At 36.9% G+C, this 23,041-nt stretch overlaps 1 long non-coding RNA gene across 1 annotated transcript; it reads right to left on the bottom strand.

The window, feature by feature from the left end:
- Positions 1 to 21,088: 21,088 nt before the first annotated feature.
- On the bottom strand, positions 21,089 to 22,795 carry LOC131618503 (uncharacterized). Its single transcript, XR_009288870.1, has 3 exons — positions 22,452 to 22,795; positions 21,912 to 21,989; positions 21,089 to 21,452 (listed from the first exon to the last, which is right to left on the bottom strand). It is a non-coding gene; the product is annotated as an uncharacterized LOC131618503 (long non-coding RNA).
- Between the last annotated feature and the right edge of the window lie 246 nt (positions 22,796 to 23,041).

Below are 23,041 nucleotides of genomic sequence, written 5' to 3'. Positions count from 1 at the left end.
AACATTTCATAATTTTATATATTTTTTTCACACAATCTCTTAACAAATATATGTGTTTGTGCTACAAATAAAGTTAAAAAATTGTTTGCAAACTTATAATCAACACGAATTTTGTATTTTTATTTGAAACTATGAAATGATCTTTTTGCCACTTTTATTACTAGTAAAATTTACTTGAAATGGGAGTTTTTTTTACAATTTTGAACTAAAATGATATATTTGGGAATTGATATTTGTAATTTCTCTATCATAAGCAATTTTTACATTCAATTTAGGGCCCGGCTAATAGGACATTTACCTGTCTAACATGTCATGGAAACTTTCAACAATGTGGAGGAGTGCTCTATGGATGCATAATACTAAGTCAGCCTGTAATACCCTACCAATATGCGTCTAGAATCATATCAGTAAAATATTAATAACTGGTACTGAGTACAAACAAAAGCCAGGAATAATGACATAAATTGTATACATTTATAAATCATCTCAAGGATGGATACAATGAATATGTCTACACAGTAATAATAATATACAGCGGAAGAAAAGATTAGGCACGGTCTTCACGACATCCGATCAAGGCTCTTGATCCAAGCATCTAGCAAAAACTGATATTGCATGGTACCTGAAAAATAATAAGATGAATGGGGTGAGATTACTAAATCTCAGTGAGTTCCCCTATCTTATGGGTCCTCTCGGCACTACAGGGTACATGTATCATCTACAGATCCATCTCAGATCCTAAGGTTTCCTCATTATCCAGTACAAGGAGGCCTATCAACTCGTAGCTCCACGATTTAGTGTCTACTGACCACCCGATTGGATACTCTTAAAATATATCGCATGTTCATATATTAGGTATATGTTCTTCCAGGACAGGTCTTCTGGATTTACTTGCCCATCTGCTCTCAAAACAAGACCTAGAAGCATACCTTTTAAATCTACATGGTAATTAAGTCATATAGACTATAGGGAATCCTGGAATTGACATTGAATCACGTCGCACGATTCAACTCCTCAAAACCATGGAATTCCAACTCCGAACCGCATCACACGATTCAAATAATCAACAATATGGACCACAGGGAAACATGGATTTTCATCGAATTGCATCGCACAATTCAACTAATCAAATCCATGGAATCAACTCCAAATTGCATCACACGATTCGAATCATCAATAATATGGATCACAGGGAAACATGGATTCTCATCGAATTGCATCGCACAATTCAACTCATCAAATCCATGGAATCAACTCCGAATCGCATCACACGATTCGAATCCTCAATAATGAGAACGATAAGGGGAAGGTATTGGTTCGCATAACCGGGAGTTCATCCCCGGAGAATACTCCTGAACTATAGAGCACCAATCAATCCCGAGCGTCACACTCGAGAAGGACCTTCATATATGGCCTGGGAGCATCCTTGGACATCGCATCACAAGGACAACCACATATAAGTAACAAGCATCGCACCGGTTACTACCCTCATGCCCATTATGTAACCCTTGTCCACGGCACAACCTTGTTAGTTGACCTTCGTTAATCCTTCACAATATGCATTCTAAGAATTACCTCACAATTATGTTTATTGAGTAAACATCCTTTTAACACTTATGTTAATTGTAGAACCTTTCATCTCTTGGTCCATATAACTCAATCCGTCATTACATGTGTTAATTACCTTTAATTAATCATGTATTATACTTAGGTTAGTTTATATAAACCCAAGAGTCAATCATACATGTAACATACTAATATTTCACCAAGTTTTACTTTATTAAACAAGATACAAAAATATACAACTGGATTTTAGTAATATTTAGAAGTATGACAGAGTTATGGAAGCTTAGGCATCTCATAGCCCTTTCCGTTAGCTTTCCAACGATATAAAATTTGCGTCAATCAGATATACGATGCAAAAGTTATGAATTTATGAAGTTTCGAAAAAGCTGCCCAAACAGTGATGTAACGGGTTACATGAATCATGTAACCGGTTACATGACCTAAAAACTGCGTTTTTCACCCTTTTTCACATATGTAACCGGTTACATCAACCATGTAACCGGTTACATCGCTGACAGACCCAAAAATTCTGCATTTTAAGAGTTTTAGATCAGACCCAAACCCCTCTAACTGATTCCCAGCATCATAATTTAATCCCAAACGAATTTACAACATGCAATAGTGATCTAATGTACATATTACATACATAAAACACAATCTCATCATTAAATCAAACATGCATCAAGTTAGCTCACACTAAAACCCTTGACATGCAAATTCTTCCCCAAATTCTACCCAAGGTTTCTAATCTAATGGAACTCACCTTGATCAAGATTTATGAGATGAAGAGATGATTCTAAATTTGATGAAGATTATGATGAAGATAAGTTCTGACTTGAATGGTGAAAGGGATGATGATGATGTTCTTGATCATAGTTCTTCCTCCAAACCTTGCTAAAGCCTCACACATGCAAAATTCTTAATGAAAGATTCTTGAGCTCCTCCCTTCTTTCTTTCCTTTCACATTTCTCTCTATTTCTCCTCCAAAATCTGGTTTTGTTATCAAAAGGAAAAGAATGTGTAACCAAACAAATCCTTATTTCTCATTTAATGGGTGAATTGACCATTGTATCCTCCAACTATGCAATAATCACCAATTTTCTATTTGGTTTAATTCTAACCAATATATTTGGATTCCAACAATCCACTTAATCTCCCTCTCTTAAGAATTCTTTAGATAGAATTAGGTCTCACTTCACTTGTTTTCATGTTTAGAGAATTAGGGATGTTACATTCTCCCCCTCTTAAATAGAATTCGCCCTCGAATTCCATCCAATCACCAGGAAACAAGCTCTTCACATCTTCTTCTAACATGAGTGAGAATGGCTCATTTGTTCCTCATGTGGATAACCATACTACTCCGTAGAAAGATATCCTATCCAAGAAAACAAAACCCTTCGATACACTTGTGTCCTAGCCCCTCTCAACTGGTCCCCTTAGTCGTTACATAAACATGCCTCGTCTGATACGCCCTTTTATACGCTTAGGGACATATCCTTCCAAGGTTAGCAACCCTTACTTCTTCGCATTGAGTCTTAATAGCTTTATACATCAAAACCGCTCACTCGGATGGGTCACTCATCAACTCCAATTTGCGTTTATCCCGTAACCTCTTACTCATGTACGCCGTTGGTTTCATATATCTTTTCTGTTGGTTCCTTGACTTACCTCCAATATCAGGAATCCTACTACAACTTTCATATCTTGCAATAATATTCCAAATTCAATACTACACGAATCCATATGGAGTCACACAGGTGTTTGCTAAGTCCTTGGGTCTTGACTTCCAATTCCCAAATGCATAGGAGGATTTGATTCCAAGTTCACCTTCACTGTACAATAACCATTTTCCCACTTAGATCCCCCATATGATCTTGGTCGGAACAACTGACGCCAAAAAATCCAAAAAAGTGTACAATTCTTGCAACTATCCATCTTGATAGATAACTACTTCACACAACATCTTGCCAATGAAGAGTGAGCTCTAATGGTTAACTTGCAACGTCGCTCAAATTCTCCACATACACTCACAAGTTCACTTGACATAGTCAAATAAAACTTCGTCAAGTAAAATCCTCTACTTACTTCCAGCATCTCCAATGGTCACAATACTCCTTCCAATATTCACAAGCTAGCCCATGAAACATCCGATTATACCTCGACCACAGTGTCCTTTTATACCGTTCCATCGGTGGGTTTCTCCAGATTATGGTGGATCCTAGAGTCTACGATGAACGAAACATTACTTCGTCGAGTTCATCTTCGGAAGGTATCTCCATCCATACTTACTACAGGCATATCTTATTCTTCCTTGTCTGATGCGCTACTCTGATCTCAACCGGTCACACACTTCACGGAACCCTTTAAGAAAATTGTGTCCATAAACCACTTGGCTTCATTACCCTATCACGCTCAATCCCTTAATAGCAACAATTCCTTCTCTGCATTCGTCCAATTATAACACGTGCTAGAGTCTTAATCACACTTACCAACACTACTATTCGAGGTCGAGTAGTTATTAACATCAAGTCACTAAGTACTCTGTCATCCTTGGAAAATTCTCCTTAGAATACAACCCTTGTCATACATTTCATTTTCAGAAATTCTGAAACCGAATACTTGCCAAATATGAATCCACCTTACTTTACTAATTCTCGCATCATACAGCTGCAATGATAATTCTATCAACCTGTCCATAGTATCTTCTCAACCATACGACTTCATACCGTTGGCGTGACAACACTTCCCAGAATTCATATGGCTTAACCAATATAAAAATCCTTTCAATGTCGCACTTCAACCATACTGTCATCTAATGCCTTTTCGTTTCTGAAACTGACACTAAACCGACTTCTCCGGCTGCATTCCCCAATGCATCATTTCTAGCAGTTAAGTGTATATCACAATGTAAGGAATCAGACTTTGTGCCTTGGATATTCCCCTTTGAAATTCCACGACACTCCAAAACGAAAATGCCTCTGCTTACCGAGACTGACCTTATTTAACTTCTGAGGATCTACAGATACTCGCCTCAAAGCATCTCACGTCGAGCTAACCCAAGACATACTTCATCTATTCATACACTGACCACCAATGTTAAAGAATAGCCACACAATACGCTGGTCGAAATATGATGATCACACACACATTCCCATCTCGAAAACTACACAAAAGGTTCACTAACTCCAACGGAATCTGAAGTATCCACGATGTAGAATCTAAAACTCTCACACGATCACGACCACCTAAGGTCTCCTCATAGCGTAGCATTAGAATCTAATCCAACTCATGGTTGCCTGCTCGCATAATTCTCAATCATCGGGTGCGACGTAGGATCCTTTCATGCCTACCTTATGAGAACTCGGATCCGCGTCTCACGAATACCAATCTCATCCTACCTTGAGTTCCAGATCAATCATGTCCCACATCTGTCAGGAAAGAATGGCTCACGCGCCTCGTGCGCGATAGCGATACTGTGGCGCTATACCTATCTGGTAGTACTAACATGATGGTCCCACTCCGAGGCCATGCATTCAAGTAACTTACCCAGTGGCATATAACGATCCCCACCCGTATCCTATAGCCACGACCGACGATGATTGGACATGTCTCAACTGAGGTCATCGCTACTCAGATCCTTCTAGTCACACGTTTAAGGTTTACCTCCCTTGAACGCAACAAACTAGATTTGACTCGCTACGAATCTAGTTCGAGTTCCTATGCCAGGTGTGTACTCACTCACACGTGCACGCATGAGAGGTTCTCAATGTTAACTCCCACCATATAGGAATAACATGGTTACAAATAACAGTCACCTACTGCGGTCAACTCGCTGATGCTTCAGACAACTACTAGTTCAATTCATCTAAGTACCCAACACCTAGAGTAGTTCTACGGCTATACTCGGGATTAGATGATTCACAACTAGCAGGGAACATGGATTACTGTGCATATCCATCCACTCAGTTGTCTCCTAGCGTAGTTCTAGGACTTACGCATTTCCGAATAACAAGGAGATGCAGTAGTTCCTTTCACTCAGTCAGGCATCCCAGATATTCCCAATTTGGAGATCACCACTTCCACTCGTTCTACCAACCATTCACTAGATAACTACCCGCATCTTAAGGTACACCAAAACGAGTCGGAGGTAATAATCTTGTTCCTCCAAATACTGTCTAGGAAAGAGTAATTAGAAATATCCAATACCTCTGTCCAACTCCCAAAGTCTTCCATCCAACCGTTTCTCTATCCATGTTTGCTACTGGCATCATTATCTAGTAACGAATTCCTAACAGATTCAAGCTCAACTTCATCATGGAATTCCCTTACATCATTCCTACTTAGGTGCTTCATGGATTTCCCTCACTGCTATCGAGATCTAGATAAAGTTCACTCCATCCAACCGAAATCTTGGAACTCCTAGTCGTCTTAGACCTTACCACAACAACTAGGTTGTCAACTATTCCGTGTAAATTTCTCTTCTTATGTCTGACAATCCCAACATTCTCCCAACTCAACCGACCTTCGCCACTTCAACAGACTCCTCTAACATACACTCTATCTGAAACGTTCACTTGTCCCATAAGGTGCTTTGGAAACTCCAACTTCCTTGACTTCTCCCGTGTAAACTGTTATCGCATCTAACTTGCATACGTGACACTATCCTAGTCCAACATTTTCCATAATTACTACTGGAATTCTGTTACCACACGAGTCACTTTGGGGATAACGCGTCCTCGGGGCGGCTCTGCCGCGATCCTGCCTATCACATACCCAGTTGGTGAGTTGATCAAGTTCAACAACTGAATAACATGATAGTAGAATTGAGCCAGCAACGCACACTTATGAGGAAGAAAGAAGTTTGCTAATGATGCCTCACAGCTAGGTCGAGGGTCGACCTGCTCTGATACCAACTGTAATACCCTACCAATATGCGTCTAGAATCATATCAGTAAAATATTAATAATTGGTACTGAGTACAAACAAAAGCCAGGAATAATGACATAAATTGTATACATTTATAAATCATCTCAAGGATGGATACAATGAATATGTCTACACAGTAATAATAATATACAGCGGAAGAAAAGATTAGGCACGGTCTTCACGACATCCGATCAAGGCTCTTGATCCAAGCATCTAGCAAAAACTGATATTGCATGGTACCTGAAAAATAATAAGATGAATGGGGTGAGATTACTAAATCTCAGTGAGTTCCCCTATCTTATGGGTCCTCTCGGCACTACAGGGTACATGTATCATCTACAGATCCATCTCAGATCCTAAGGTTTCCTCATTATCTAGTACAAGGAGGCCTATCAACTCGTAGCTCCACGATTTAGTGTCTACTGACCACCCGATTGGATACTCTTAAAATATATCGCATGTTCATATATTAGGTATATGTTCTTCCAGGACAGGTCTTCTGGATTTACTTGCCCATCTGCTCTCAAAACAAGACCTAGAAGCATACCTTTTAAATCTACATGGTAATTAAGTCATATAGACTATAGGGAATCCTGGAATTGACATTGAATCACGTCGCACGATTCAACTCCTCAAAACCATGGAATTCCAACTCCGAACCGCATCACACGATTCAAATAATCAACAATATGGACCACAGGGAAACATGGATTTTCATCGAATTGCATCGCACAATTCAACTCATAAAATCCATGGAATCAACTCCAAATTGCATCACACGATTCGAATCATCAATAATATGGACCACAGGGAAACATGGATTCTCATCGAATTGCATCGCACAATTCAACTCATCAAATCCATGGAATCAACTCCGAATCGCATCACACGATTCGAATCCTCAATAATGAGAACGATAAGGGGAAGGTATTGGTTCGCATAACCGGGAGTTCATCCCCGGAGAATACTCCTGAACTATAGAGCACCAATCAATCCCGAGCGTCACACTCGAGAAGGACCTTCATATATGGCCTGGGAGCATCCTTGGACATCGCATCACAAGGACAACCACATATAAGTAACAAGCATCGCACCGGTTACTACCCTCATGCCCATTATGTAACCCTTGTCCACGGCACAACCTTGTTAGTTGACCTTCGTTAATCCTTCACAATATGCATTCTAAGAATTACCTCACAATTATGTTTATTGAGTAAACATCCTTTTAACACTTATGTTAATTGTAGAACCTTTCATCTCTTGGTCCATATAACTCAATCCGTCATTACATGTGTTAATTACCTTTAATTAATCATGTATTATACTTAGGTTAGTTTATATAAACCCAAGAGTCAATCATACATGTAACATACTAATATTTCACCAAGTTTTACTTTATTAAACAAGATACAAAAATATACAACTGGATTTTAGTAATATTTAGAAGTATGACAGAGTTATGGAAGCTTAGGCATCTCATAGCCCTTTCCGTTAGCTTTCCAACGATATAAAATTTGCGTCAATCGGATATACGATGCAAAAGTTATGAATTTATGAAGTTTCGAAAAAGCTGCCCAAACAGTGATGTAACGGGTTACATGAATCATGTAACCGGTTACATGACCTAAAAACTGTGTTTTTCACCCTTTTTCACACATGTAACCGGTTACATCAACCATGTAACCGGTTACATCGCTGACAGACCCAAAAATTCTGCATTTTAAGAGTTCTAGATCAGACCCAAACCCCTCTAACTGATTCCCAGCATCATAATTTAATCCCAAACGAATTTACAACATGCAATAGTGATCTAATGTACATATTACATACATAAAACACAATCTCATCATTAAATCAAACATGCATCAAGTTAGCTCACACTAAAACCCTTGACATGCAAATTCTTCCCCAAATTCTACCCAAGGTTTCTAATCTAATGGAACTCACCTTGATCAAGATTTATGAGATGAAGAGATGATTCTGAATTTGATGAAGATTATGAAGATAAGTTCTGACTTGAATGGTGAAAGGGATGATGATGATGTTCTTGATCATAGTTCTTCCTCCAAACCTTGCTAAAGCCTCACACATGCAAAATTCTTAATGAAAGATTCTTGAGCTCCTTCCTTCTTTCTTTCCTTTCACATTTCTCTCTATTTCTCCTCCAAATTCTGGTTTTGTTATCAAAAGGAAAAGAATGTGTAACCAAACAAATCCTTATTTCTCATTTAATGGGTGAATTGACCATTGTATCCTCCAACTATGCAATAATCACCAATTTTCTATTTGGTTTAATTCTAACCAATATATTTGGATTCCAACAATCCACTTAATCTCCCTCTCTTAAGAATTCTTAAGATAGAATTAGGTCTCACTTCACTTGTTTTCATGTTTAGAGAATTAGGGATGTTACACAGCCAGTCTTCAATCCTTGATATTTTAATGTAATAGAGAATATTTTGAAGTGTATATGCAAGTTATATATATATATATATATATATATATATATATATATATTATTATTAGATGTCCTTAATCTTATTTAATGAATATTTTGATGCAATAAAGAATATATCAAAGTGTGTACATGTAAGGTATATTCATAACCAGATGTTCCTTATCTAATAGCTCTCTGGATTTTTTTTGAAGGAATGTTAATTGTATTTTTTCAATATTATATATAGAATTGACAACCACAAAAAACGTCAAATCACGTAGTTTAAATTGATTTGCTAAGTCTCCTGCTAGGCTTCTTATTCTTAGGCTACTATTTAAAGAATATTTTATTGACAAGTAAGCATGAGGGCTAGTGCTCAATTTTGAAGAGCCTATAGCACACCTCAAAATGCGTATATGACTCCGGCTTTTTCATTTTCATTATGTAGTTGCCGTTATTTGTGTTTCTTATTACCTCCTTGAGTTATGTTCGGTGTCTTTTCCAGCACTGTGGTCGTATTCTCCTTGACGGTTTTCCTATGCAAAATCTTTGAAGAAAATGGAAACCCCGATATAGAAGAAGCAGGGGCTGAGGTAAAAGAAGCAGGGGTAGAAGCAGGTAAGGTTCTCGAGAGCCTCTATCTTATTACTTTTGGTTACATGGGACTATCAATAATGATCGCGTCAATTTTTTTTGTAATATCCCGATTCTTCGACCCAGGTAATTGTCATTTAATCGATAATTGGTATGCACAATAGACTTATTCTATAATAATCTAAGGGGGATTATTATAAGAGTAAGTGGATTAGTAGAAGAAAAATCCAAAAGTTAGTTGGAATAGAAGGATATTGGTTAGAAACCAACAAGGTGGCAACTTTGTGATTTTGGCATAGTTAGAGGGCATTTTGGACAATAGACATCTTGCATGAGTCATAAGGAGTTGTTTGGATGGAGGGATGTATATCTTTGTTAGAGAATCATTTCTTTTGGAGAATAAAGGGATTAGAGCCAAGAAGAACTCATAACTCAAGTTCCATTTTCGTATTCCATGGCAGCCTCCACTAAATCAGGTATAACTCTCAACTCGTAACTCCGATCGTAACGATTCTGATCCCATTGGAAAGCTAACGAATTTCTCTTTCATTTGCACCTATGGTTCGCATTTATAGCTTCTGGTTTGAAGGAGAAAAACGAGTTTGATGTTGGGTGGTCAATGCTGAATGTGTATGAAGGTGAGCTACGAATTTCTTGCTAATGGAGATGGAAGTTTGAGCAAGAGGGAGATACAATAGTAGCAAGAGCACCATCTCAACCTCTATTAATCCAAGGTGAGTCCTTAGATAGTGACTTGGGGAATTAGCATGCAAGGGTTAGAATTGGGGTGAGGGAATTGTGAGAATGATCCATGAATCTATGATGATAAAACATGTTTATGTGATAATTGCTGGTAGTATGTGAATTAATTGATCAAATATGTGTTCTTCTGATCATTTGCATGCTATAGATTGCTAAAATATGATGAGACTCGTATTTGGAATGTTATAGGTATTTGGATTGGGATTGGTTTTGGTTAGGGACTGATAAAATGCAAATTTTTGGGTCTGTCAGTCATGTAACCGGTTACATGGTTGACGTAACCGGTTACATGTGTGAAAAAAGGTGAAAAACGCAGTTTTACAGTGATGTAACCGGTTACATGATTCATGTAACCCGTTACATTGCTGTTGGGCAGATTTTCCAAAACTTCGGAAATTCATAACTTTTACATCGTAAGTCCGTTTCGCGCAAACTTTATATCGTTGGAAAGCTAGTAATACGTACTATCTGATAAGATAGGTCCCCAAACCAGAATATCAATTTATCATGAGGATTTGTGTCCTTTCGATTGTTATTAATTATTATGTTATGCATTGAATAGAATGCCTATTGCTACTATGAATAGTATATCCATGTGTGAAATTGTTATGCCATTATGTATGATACATGGAACCTGTGGACACCGTCGTTTTGGTTAAACGATTGGTTTGATTGTATTGTTTGTGACCTTGACATTACGTCATATTTCTGTATGCTTGAATCGAAGTGGCCGAAAGGCTAGATTGGGACGCTGCTCCGACTATGTAGTCTATGAGCCCTCCCGGACCGTGTAGTCCAATGGAATAACCCGTTCATGTGTATTGTTCGATATGGTGTGCATCTGAGCTACCGTTGCAGTGTGCTCGTGAGTTTCCGTACGGGGTTTTACTCACTTGGCGTTAACACACTTGCGTGCTCGGTATGGTGGGGTTATGCGGCTATGTAGGCTAATGCATAATGAGGTAACTCACCTCTAGTAAAGTCACGTAGACTAATACTAGGCTTTGGCCCGATGGGCTCAGGCGTCAAGGTGGCGGTTTGTACTCGGCGTAACTCACTAGCGTGAAGAAGGTTAACAGAACAATGACGCCATTTAGGCAAAAGTCATCTGGTGGTCATTTAGGCTCGTGCGAATCGTTTAACCGTCTTGCAGTGTGCTTGTACAAGTCCCTTGACATATAGGCAGGAGGTTACTCATCGAGGATGCATTTATTCCATAATCTAGCCGAGGTTGTTACACTTCTGGATTCCCCGTGTGTGGATGCGGGTTTGCATACTTGTTTGTTATACAATGTGTATTTGTTTGAGGCAAGTCCAATGGTGGGCGAGTCACTTGTTTTCTCCGTACTTGTACCGGATGTGAGGATAAACCCCGGATCAATGGTGGATTCGGTTTTGTTGATGCATGTACCCTGTAGAACCGAGTGGACCTATAGGATAGGAGGACTCACTGAGATTTAGTAATCTCACCCCAATCAACTTATATTTTTTCAGGTGCAGTTTAGTAGCGTTTGACAGATAGCAGGATCGGATTGACGGCTTAAAGTGGTGACGGCTCGGAGACCTCGTCAGATCCCATTTTCCGCTGTGCAGATCCATTAAAGACACATGTGTTGTAATTCTTAGTAGAATTTCATGTTGTATTTTATATGGATCTCTCTATATCTATAGCTTTTGTATGTACTCAATATCAATTTTAACGTTTCATGCATAATATACTAGTCAATTATGTATGGGGTGTTACAGTTGGTATCAGAGCAGGTCGATTCTCGGCCGAGCCATGAGACATCACTAGCAATCCCTTTCCTCCTCTCGTGTGTGCGTTGCTAGCCTGATTTTACTGAAATCTCATTCAGTTGTTGAACTTGATCAACTCATCGACTGGGTGTGAGACAGTAGAATTACGGCAGAGCCGCCACGAGGACTCGTAAACCTGTAAGTGTCGTGAACCCAAGTAGAAAGGATCGGTTGGGTGGTGAATTGTATATGGAAGTTGGATTTATTGGACGACGTAAGTAGAAGGGATGTTGGAGTTGCCAGACTTAAGAGGAGCGTTTGACGCAAAGAAGTAATAGTCGAGCTGTCAAGTGGGATTGAGGCAACTGGAATTTTTAATGTTTGCATGGACGGAGTAAAACGTTCTCTAAGTCTCGGTAATAGCAAGGGAAAACCAGACAGGACTGAGAAAGAGCCTTGTAAATGAGATTCTCCGAAGGTGTCGAGCTGGGATTTAGTAGGATTCAGTGTTGATGATGCTGCCGGTGTTAAGTGTAACTGATGAGCTGATAGGACAGAATAACCTTTGGAAGTGCGGACACAGAAGTCAGACCTTTCTAATTGTGCTAGTACGGACAGTAATTGGAGGGCAGAGTATTAGACCCTGATTCAACTTGACGTACCCTAAGCGAGAGTGGTTACCTAGTAAAGGTTAATGGAAGGTGCGGATGTGGTAACTTACGATTGGGCGAAGCTTGAATACCAGTCGGTAGAAGAGGATGTGTATTTCTATTCTTATCCTTTTGTATTTAAGTTCTAGAACTACGCTAGATGGAATATGAAATGATGTAGAAGCGTGAAATGCAGTAACCTAAGTTCTTGTTAGTTGTTGTTCGTCTAACCCCGAGTGAAGCCATAGAACTACGCTTGGCGTTGGGCGTTCAGGCGAGTAAGAACTAAGATCTATCTGGAAAGTTAGTAGGATGATCGTAGTTAAGTTGGTTGTTAGGAACCATAGTATTCCTATCTGGACTGAATTATCCTTGGAATCTCATGCATGCGTGGGACGAGTGGGTACGCGCACTGCATGGTAATCCGAAGTTGAACTTCAAATCTTCGTGCTTGGCGTTTTGGCTTTCCAAGTAAGTAAACCTTGAAGTGTAGCACTCTCAGGTTTTAGCATCCTGAGTAGTGTGATTCGAAGGATTTGAGGAACGATGAACCTATTGGAGGCCTGTTCAGACACTTGTCGGTTGTGACTTTAGGATACGCATGGAGATCATTATACGCCACTGAGGTAGGTTACCTAGATACATGGCCTCGGAGTTGGACCACCATGTTGGTACTACCAGACGGGTATAATGCCACAGTATCGCTATCGTGCACAAGATGCGTGAGTAATCCTTTTTCCGACATGTGTGGGACAAAGGTGATCGGAAGCTCAAGGTAGAATTTTGATTTGGCACTCGTGAGACACAGATCCAGACTCTCATAAAGTATGTGGGACGAGGATCCATACGTCGCGCTCGATAGTAGAGGAATAACTAGACAGGCGATGATGTGATGGATCAAGACTCAATACTATACTTATGGAGACTCTGAGTGATCGTGATCGCGTGAGTTAGTATCCGATTGTACCTTGGGGATGTTCTCGTTTCGTGAAGTGTTAAGTTGGAAATCTTGCATGAGTGTCTAGAGTGAGACTCATGTGCGGTCATGATATCCTGGTCAGCATAGTGAGTGGATATCATGTACCATTGGCAACCGGTGATAGAATATGCAGGTTGTATCTTGGATCGGCTCGATGTGTGATGTGTCTGGTAAGGTATTGCTAGATACTCTGAGTGGAGAAGTGTTAATCTTGGTAAAGCATGGACATTTTGGTTTGAGAACTGCTAAGGAGTTTATAAGAGAGATGTTCGAAGTGCAAAGTGCAATTTCTTGCATTGTGGCTACACTCTGACTGTTAGAAGCACTGCAATGAAGGATGCAGCCGCCGAGGAAGTCAGTTCAATGTCTGATTCAGAGGTGGAACATACATTAGATGACTGTGTGAATGGAGTGTGGTTATGGGAGGATTGTTATATCAGTAAGTCGCACGAGTTATCAGAGGTGATACCACACTAAGAGAATGAAGGTGTATGGTTTGGTAGAAGTTGTGTAAAGCTGCTAGAGTTATCATGAGCTGCAGTACGTCGTGAAGGGTTTGATATACCAGTAGCAACAAAGATTTGTTGGAATGAAAAACATAGCAGTTGTAAGTTGTGGAAATCAGTGATAGGACGAACCTCTAAGTCAGTGAATTTTTGGGTTTCAATGCCTTGGGATTGAAACGTGTGCCTAAGTTGTGGTAGATGAACTATATGGAATGGCAGAGTAAGTAGAAACTTGATTTTGGGGAGTACTCAACCTCGAGTGGTAGTTGGCGACAAATGTGCCTGACGTCTTATCATGCGGTGTGTTGCATGAATCTTGAGGAAGGACTGTTGTTATTCGAGGATTTCAAGGTGTGTGAATTGTTGGAATCAGAGTAGCGCAACAGATCAAGGAAGAATCAGATAAGTCTGAGGTAGGAACGAACAGACTATTTATAGGATTTTATGTTGGGATGAAAGTATCTTCCTAAGGGAAATTGTCAAAGCAGCGTTTCGTTCGTTCTAGTCTCTCAAGGATCACCATTACTCGAGAGGTGTTGTCAATGGACCAGCTTGGGAATACATTTTTGTGGATGGCATGTGGTCCGATGTTCGTAGGTCATCAGTTTAGCTTGCAAGTCACAAGGGTTGGACTGAGTATCAGATCTTCGAAATGCTGAAGGCTAGAGAGGACATTCAGTTGGCGCAAGTTCTTTGTGGTTATGCCTTGTGTAATATGATTGTACAGGAAGATTAGGACAATGGTTACAGGTCAGTTGTTGAATTTCGCCTCTTATAAGTAAAATCTTGTTCGAAGTTGTCGAATGTCAAGGCTATAGTTGCAAGATGATTACACCTTCGCAGTTTACGGTGACAGTTGTTATGTCTAAACTGGAGTAAGGGTTAAAGTAAGGAGATTCAGTTGTATAAGTAAAGGTAAATTTGGGACAATCATCCTAAGACTTTGGGAACCAGAGGTTAAGACCAAGGAATTTGGAGATCACCTAATGACATTATATGGATTCGAGTGGAGAATAATTTGAAGTGTTGTCGCAGAAGTGACGTTGTGGCAGTAAATTCTCGAACGGGAAGTAATTTAAGGAGCTAAGTGAATCAGTAAGTGTGTTGGAAAAGGGTGAACACAGCAAAGTTTGAACAGCAGATATCCAACAGGAGTGGATTGCTAGGGTTTCTGAAATTCGGGAGATTCAGTGCAGAGCAGTGAAGGCCTAGGACCCTAGAAGGATCTTCTCCCAGGTGTGTCAAGACAAGGTATCTAAATAGACGTGTTGCTTGAGAGTTAAAGAGCTAATCATGTGTAGTGGGACGCAAGTATTTTTGGCGGATTATGTTCTCCGTATAGATGATCCTCGGACAGAGTAGTGAGATTATCTAAAGACGAATGTGAGTAACATTCTTTCCCTTGGTTGTATAGATATGAGGGGTTGGTTCTCATGGTGAACGGAAGGAATTCGAGGACGAATTCTATTTAAGGGGGGGAGAATGTAATATCCCGATTCTTCGAACCAGGTAATTGTCATTTAATTGATAATTGGTATGCACAATAGACTTATTCTATAATAATCTAAGGAGGATTATTATAAGAGTAAGTGGATTAGTAGAAGAAAAATCCAAAACTTAGTTGGAATAGAAGGATATTGGTTAGAAACCAACAAGGTGGCAACTTTGTGATTTTGGCATAGTTAGAGGGCATTTTGGACAATAGACATCTTGCATGAGTCATAAGGAGTTGTTTGGATGGAGGGATGTATATCTTTGTTAGAGAATCATTTCTTTTGGAGAATAAAGGGATTAGAGCCAAGAAGAACTCATAACTCAAGTTCCATTTTCGTATTCCATGGCAGCCTCCACTAAATCAGGTATAACTCTCAACTCGTAACTCCGATCGTAACGATTCTGATCCCATTGGAAAGCTAACGAATTTCTCTTCGATTTGCACCTATGGTTCGCATTTATAGGTTCTGTTTTGAAGGAGAAAAACGAGTTTGATGTTGGGTGGTCAATGCTGAATGTGTATGAAGGTGAGCTACGAATTTCTTGCTAATGGAGATGGAAGTTTGAGCAAGAGGGAGATACAATAGTAGCAAGAGCACCATCTCAACCTCTATTAATCCAAGGTGAGTCCTTAGATAGTGACTTGGGGAATTAGCATGCAAGGGTTAGAATTGGGGTGAGGGAATTGTGAGAATGATCCATGAATCTATGATGATAAAACATGTTTATGTGATAATTGCTGGTAGTATGTGAATTAATTGATCAAATATGTGTTCTTCTGATCATTTGCATGCTATAGATTGCTAAAATATGATGAGACTCGTATTTGGAATGTTATAGGTATTTGGATTGGGATTGGTTTTGGTTAGGGACTGATAAAATGCAAATTTTTGGGTCTGTCAGTCATGTAACCGGTTACATGGTTGACGTAACCGGTTACATGGTTGAAAAAAAGGTGAAAAACGCAGTTTTACAGTGATGTAACCGGTTACATGATTCATGTAACCCGTTACATTGCTGTTGGGCAGATTTTCCAAAACTTCGGAAATTCATAACTTTTGCATCGTAAGTCCGTTTCGCGCAAACTTTATATCGTTGGAAAGCTAATAATATGTACTATCTTATAAGATAGGTCCCCAAACCAGAATATCAATTTATCATGAGGATTTGTGTCATTTCGATTGTTATTAATTATTATGTTATGCATTGAATAGAATGCCTATTGCTACTATGAATAGTATATCCATGTGTGAAAATGTTATGCCATTATGTATGATACATGGAACCTGTGGACACCGTCGTTTTGGTTAAACGATTGGTTTGATTGTATTGTTTGTGACCTTGACATTACGTCATATTTCTGTATGCTTGAATCGAAGTGGCCGAAAGGCTAGATTGGGACGCTGCTCCGACTATGTAGTCTATGAGCCCTCCCGGACCGTGTAGTCCAATGGAATAACCCGTTCATGTGTATTGTTCGATATGGTGTGCATCTGAGCTACCGTTGCAGTGTGCTCGTGAGTTTCCGTACGGGGTTTTACTCACTTGGCGTTAACACACTTGCGTGCTCGGTATGGTGGGGTTATGCGGCTATGTAGGCTAATGCATAATGAGGTAACTCACCTCTAGTAAAGTCACGTAGACTAATACTAGGCTTTGGCCCGATGGGCTCAGGCGTCAAGGTGGCGGTTTGTACTCGGCGTAACTCACTAGCGTGAAGAAGGTTAACGGAACAATGACGCCATTTAGGCAAAAGTCATCTCGTGGTCATTTAGGCTCGTGCGAACCGTTTAACCGTCTTGCAGTGTGCTTGTACAAGTCCCTTGACATATAGGCAGGAGGTTACTCATCGAGGATGCATTTATTCCATAATCTAGCCGAGGTTGTTACACTTCTGGATTCCCCGTGTGTGGATGCGGGTTTGCATACTTGTTTGTTATACAATGTGTATTTGTTTGAGGCAAGTCCAATGGTGGGCGAGTCACTTGTTTTCTCCGTACTTGTACCGGATGTGAGGATAAACCCCAGATCAATGGTGGATTCAGTTTTGTTGATGCATGTACCCTGTAGAACCGAGTGGACCTATAGGATAGGAGGACTTACTGAGATTTAGTAATCTCACCCCAATCAACTTATATTTTTTCAGGTGCAGTTTAGTAGCGTTTGACAGATAGCAGGTTCGGATTGACGGCTTAAAGTGGTGACGGCTCGGAGACCTCGTCAGATCCCATTTTCCGCTGTGCAGATCCATTGAAGACACGTGTGTTGTAATTCTTAGTAGAATTTCATGTTGTATTTTATATGGATCTCTCTATATCTATAGCTTTTGTATGTACTCAATATCAATTTTAACGTTTCATGCATAATATACTAGTCAGTTATGTATGGGGTGTTACATTTTTAGAGAGCATAAATGCATTAATGTAAAATTTATCATATACTAATATAAAGGTTTTGATAAAAAAACATAAAAGTAAATTCTTAAGTACCAGTAAGTTTTAGTAAGTTTTGATTGGGTAATCATATTTTGAAACAAAATTTTTTTGAAATTTTTTTTGAAATTAAATTATTATAGAAAAGTTACCTATTGTTCCATAATTAGATAATGTGTATTTACCCAACGAAACATTATGATAAAAGAGTATTGACATAATATAAATACCATTATTATCGTTGTTGTTTTTATTACATAAAGTTTGTTGTTTTAGTATAAGTTTTTTTCTATTCATTTTAACTCTACATTAGCATTGTAAATTTTTTAACATATGCATTCAATCACATTATATCAAATCGATATTTATAAAATATTTTTACAACTACTTATAGATATTTGAGTTTAATAGGCCCAGCAATAGCCCTTTTTTGAATTGATTTAAAATAGATATAAATCTAATTGTTATAATTTCAAGTTTTAAGATTATCTTATAAATTGTTTGATCAGTTTAAATAAATAAAAATATATTTAAATTTTGATACTGCAGATTTGCATTCTAAAGGCCCTTGAAAAGAAGAACGGAAGAAAATTCGTTTCGTTAACTGAAACTTGAAATTTTAAATATGACTATATTATCTTTAATTATATATAACTTTTTCTAATTATAGTATGCTTAATATGTGAGAACTGAGAACTTTTAGTAATAACCATACGATTTAATAATAATAATAAACTAGTATATCAATTTTTCTTGTAAAATACTTAATATCTACCTGGATTTTCTATTTCAAACCTACATACAACTATTATAATAATATTAATAATAATAATAATATTAATGATGAAAAGAGAATTTAAATAGAGAGTAACATGTTTATAGAGTTATTGTGTAAAATAAAACTTAATAAAAAAAGGTTTTTATAAAATGTTAAATATAATAAATATTTAAATAGTACAAAGTGCACATTCATATTCTACTATTATGAAACATTTCATAATTTTATATATTTTTTTCACACAACCTCGTAACAAATATATGTGTTTGTGCTACAAATAAAGTTAAAAAATTGTTTGCAAACTTATAATCAACACGAATTTTGTATTTTTATTTGAAACTATGAAATGATCTTTTTGCCACTTTTCTTACTAGTAAAATTTACTTGCAATGGGAGTTTTTTAGAATTTTGAACTAAAATGATATATTTGGGAATTGATTTTTGTAATTTCTCTATCATAAGCAATTTTTAAATTCAATTTAGGGCCCGGTTAATAGGACATTTACCTGTCTAACATGTCATGGAAACTTTCAACAATGTGGAGGAGTGCTCTATGGATGCATAATACTAAGTCAGCCAGTCTTCAATCCTGGATATTTTGATGTAATAGAGAATATTTTGAAGTGTATATGCAAGTTATATATATATATATATATATATATATATATATATATATATATATATATATATATATATATATATATGTATATATATATATATATATATTATTAGATGTTCTTAATCTTATCTAATGAATATTTTGATGCAATAAAGAATAAATCAAAGTGTGTACATGTAAGGTATATTCATAACTAGATGTTCCTTATCTAATAGCTCTCTGGATTTTTTTTGAAGGAATGTTAATTGTATTTTTTCAATATTATATATAGAATTGACAACCACAAAAAAAGTCAAATCACATAGTTTAGATTGATTTGCTAAATCTCCTGCTAGGCTTCTTATTCTTAGGCTACTATTTAGAGAATATTTTATTGACAAGTAAGCATGAGGGCTAGTGCTCAATTTTGAAGAGCCTATATAACACCTCAAAATGCGTATATTACTCCGGCCTTTTCATTTTCATTATGTAGTTGCCGTTATTTGTGTTTCTTAATACCTCCTTTAGTTATGTTCGGTGTCTTTTCCAGCACTGTGGTCGTATTCTCCTTGACGGGTTTCCTATGCAAAATCTTTGAAGAAAATGGAAACCCCGAGATAGAAGAAGCAGGGGCTAAGGTATAAGAAGCAGGGGTAGAAGCAGGTAAGGTTCTCGAGAGTCTCTATCTTATTACTTTTGGTTACATGGGACTATCAATAATGATCGCGTCAATTTTTTTAGAGAGCATAAATGCATTAATGTAAAATTTATCATATACTAATATAAAGGTTTTGATAAAAAAAACATAAAAGTAAATTCTTAAGTACTAGCAAGTTTTAGTAAGTTTTGATTGGGTACTTATATTTTGAAGCAAAATTTTTTTGAAATTTTTTTTGAAATTAAATTATTATAGAAAAGTTACCTATTGTTCCATAATTAGATAATGTGTATTTACCCAACGAAACATTATGATAAAAGAGTATTGACATAATATAAATACCATTATTATCGTTGTTTTGTTTTTATTACATAAAGTTTGTTGTTTTAGTATAAGTTTTTTTCTATTCATTTTAACTCTACATTAACATTGTAAATTTTTTAACATATGCATTCAATCACATTATATCTAATCGATATTTATAAAATATTTTTACAACTACTTATAGATATTTGAGTTTAATAGACCCAGCAATAGCCCTTTTTTGAATTGATTTAAAATAGACACTACAACAAAAAGGAGTTTATACAACGGCTGAAAACCGCGGCTAAATGTCATAAAACCGTAGCCGAAGCCTTTAGGTTATCGAGGCGTGGAATATGCGGCCGTTGCCTATTCTTAGAGGCTACGGTTTTGTCACTTTAAACCACAGATGAGAAAACGCGTTGCCTGAATATGAGAATAGGCTGCACTTTTGTAACTTGTTTTAGGGCACGGTTTTATTTAGGCTACACTTATATAACCGTGGCCAGTTTGATTAAACTACACTTATCAAGTTATTTTAGTCCACGGTTTTTATTTAGGCCACAACATAAAACCGTTGTCAGTTTCTTTTTTTTAATTAAAAAAATAAATTATAGACTACAAAGAAATTTTTTCTTAAAATGTAATTTCAAACTCAAAAAATCACATAAAATAACAAATTTAACAAAGTTGCTGCAAAAAACCTTTAACATGATAAGTTAGTTTTAAGGATTTTACAACTACAATAACTTGCATCTTAAGGATTTTACAATAACTTGCATCTAACACCTATTCCACAATAAACAACTATATAGTATAGTGAACCTAAAAACAACTCATGAGATGGGTACAAAAGCATCACAACCTAGTTTGTTAGACGTTCTTTTTTATTTGTACAATAATAATTGGTAAGTCCAAAATTTTAATATTAACACCCTTTGATGTACTAAACTAGATCTGTTTAAGAGCCATGATATCTCTTGTGTCTCAATCTCGAACTTTATAAACATTGTCGTAGGTTCCTTGTCCTACCTGCAAGTGTAAATAACATAAGCCAATTCAACTATATCATACTCCCTTCTAATTTGGTTTTCTCAAAGCAAACTATAAATTAATAATTTTCATTAACTTACACATTGGCGTAGTAATGAACAAACTAAACTCAAAATAGAAAACACCGAATCAATTTGGTTTCCAATTGCAATGACACATATAGTACAAAGGAAATTAAAGATCCATAACTCAGAAATTGATACGATGAATTCTTAATACTCCATTAGATACAAAGATTCTTATTGGACATGATACAAAATACTAGTTTGATAAAAAGAAAAACTGCAATATGATAAAGAAAAAGAATGAGGACAATCACAAAACAATAAATCTAGTGGTATGATATTTAATTAGAGGCAGCAATCCAAGGCATAACAACATAATCCGCCTCAATTGCTAACAAATAAATACGAAAAAAGTTTGAGAAATATAACTCACCAAGTACATCAAAGTGTCATCCCATTCTCCATGCCTCAACTCTTAACTTGTACAATCAACATTTCGTTTGTCAAAAACCTAAGAAACCAATTATCCAAGTAATGATAATTAAAAATTAAACTCTTCAGCAATATCAAAATCTCTATTATTGAGTTGGTCCTACATTATTAAAAAAACATAACTAAGATAAAATAGGAGAAAAATAAAACAATAAACCAAACTAAATTAAATTCTGAATTGTTACAAAATATCTTACATATAAAAAAATTGGAAAAGAACATCTGAGTTAAATCTTCTAAAAGTCCTATTATCTTCTTATAAAATTTTCTTTCAGATTCCATCAGTGGCCTATGTCAGTAAATTAAATTGTAAGAAAGCATACCTCTTTACAAAATACCTCTTGACAAAGATATGAATTTACTCTTCTAATAGGAGTCAAGAATGCAGACAAGTTTATCCAAACAGTAACTGATAAACATTAAGTAAAAGAATAATAGTCTCAGAAGAAACAACAATCGAAATCATGGACTATTGGCTTACCTCCATCACTTTCAAGATCCTGTAGTCAAAGAAGGTGCAGAAACCCCCTTCAAAAAGAGTACCGTACAATCATTCAGTAAAACCTGTATCCTCCTCTCTATTTTGATGTAATGACGTTACAAAACAGCCCAGCGCGAAAGAGAATCGAAATCTAACAACCAGCGCAAAAGAGAATTGAAATCAAACAACCAGCGCGAAAGAGATTCGAAATCAAACAACCAGCGTGAAAGAGAACTGAAATCTAACAACTATGGCGATTTTGAAGCGAGAAGAAAGAAAAGGTTTTGCGGCAGCGTTAATTTGAGAACAGAGAAAAGGGTTTCAGAGGACAACGAATAGAGATAAGAGGCAATTCAATTTTGAGTGGATAGGGTTTTCTTGACCGTATATATTTATTTAATTTAAATTTAAAATTTAAAATTTAAAATCTTTTTGAAAGTTTTTTTCTTGATAGAATTAATTTTTAAATTTTTATAACTGCCTTTTATAAAAATTTATATTTAGTTTACTTGTTAATTAAATATATTTCTATAAATAATATCTATTTTTGATAAACTTTTAATTCTTTTTACATATAAAAAATCAATGTC

The sequence above is a fragment of the Vicia villosa genome, linkage group LG7, assembly GCF_029867415.1.
Source record: "Vicia villosa cultivar HV-30 ecotype Madison, WI linkage group LG7, Vvil1.0, whole genome shotgun sequence".
Lineage (NCBI taxonomy): Eukaryota > Viridiplantae > Streptophyta > Magnoliopsida > Fabales > Fabaceae > Vicia > Vicia villosa.
Note: the sequence above shows the minus strand (reverse complement) of the source record. Positions and strands in the feature narration are given on the sequence as shown.